Consider the following 1269-nt stretch of genomic DNA (forward strand, 5'->3'; position numbering starts at 1 on the left):
ATCTGCCTGCCTGTGTTCAATTCACTAGTGATTTCTCTTGTCAAAAAGGAAAAAAAGTGGGTGGGGAAAAAAAGGAAAAAAACCCTCCCCCCCCCCGAAGTGTCTCCTCTGTGTCTGCATAGGAAGGGGAAAACAGTTGTGAGGTGAAGTGGTGTGCGATCTGCTGGGCCAGCTGTGTCTGCTGCTCTGAGTCTCTCCTTTCTGCTAGCCCCATGGCTCAATCCCTCCACCACCATGCCCATGAAGGGCTACTTCCTGATCTGCCACACCTTGCCAGGGGGAGATGGTGTTCAAGGTCAGTGAAGATCATGACTGTGAACTACAACATGCATAAGGAGCCGGGTGAGGGCACCCGGAAATTTGTGTTTTTCAACATATCTAAGATCCAGTACAAAAAATCTTAGGTGTAGATCATGATGTTTAAGAACATGATGCTGTCCCTATTTCTGTGGTTGTATCTGTATTCCAGAGAGCAGGTCGTCATGGATGTGGAGACCAAGTGTAATAAAGAGATCATGGAGCACATCCAACAAGGAAACCTTCCAGAAGAGGAATAGGAGAAAAAGCAGCTTTCTCACCCAGCCCACTTTGGCTCCCAAAAGTACTGGATGCTGAAGTGCATCTGTGAGGTGAAAGGGCAGGTCCCTTGCCTGGGCCTGGTGCCATTACCCAAGGAGGTACAGGGAAATACAAAGCAATGCTGAAGCCAGCGCTGAGGACTAAGGCCTCAGGCCACACTCAAGGAAGCCCCAGATTTTATCCCTGGATGGACACTGAAAATGTCTTTGCTATAAGAGGGTCCCCTTCACACACATGTGTGAAAGGACATGGGAGGGCTGGCAGAGTATCTGCAGTTGGGCTACTAGTGGAATATCCTATCCATTAGGTCAATAAAATGCTTCCTGGACTCCAAAAAAAAAAAAAAAAAAAAAACCAAAAAGGAAAACAATATGACATATTGGTTTTAGTATTTACTAAAAATCCTATTTATTTCTTTTTTTTAATTTTTTTTAAAGATTTTATTTATTTATTTGACAGAGACACAGCGAGAGAGGGAACACAAGTAGGGGGAGTGGGAGAGGGAGAAGCAGGCTTCCCGCCGAGCAGGGAGCCGGATGTGGGACTCGAACCCAGGACCCTGGGATCATGACCTGAGCCGAAGACAGACGCTTAACGACTGAGCCACCCAGACTCCCCAAAAAATCCTATTTCTTTCTTATCCAATTTAAATACTTATGAGAAAAATCAAATCCATTGAAATGGATACTA

At 45.5% G+C, this 1269-nt stretch overlaps 1 pseudogene; it reads left to right on the forward strand.

Annotated features, from left to right (window-relative positions):
- Nucleotides 1-234: 234 nt before the first annotated feature.
- LOC116623876 lies at nucleotides 235-704 on the forward strand (annotated as a pseudogene).
- Nucleotides 705-1269: the final 565 nt, after the last annotated feature.

The sequence above is a fragment of the Phoca vitulina genome, unplaced genomic scaffold, assembly GCF_004348235.1.
Source record: "Phoca vitulina isolate PV1807 unplaced genomic scaffold, GSC_HSeal_1.0 scaffold62, whole genome shotgun sequence".
NCBI classification, from domain to species: Eukaryota; Metazoa; Chordata; class Mammalia; order Carnivora; family Phocidae; genus Phoca; species Phoca vitulina.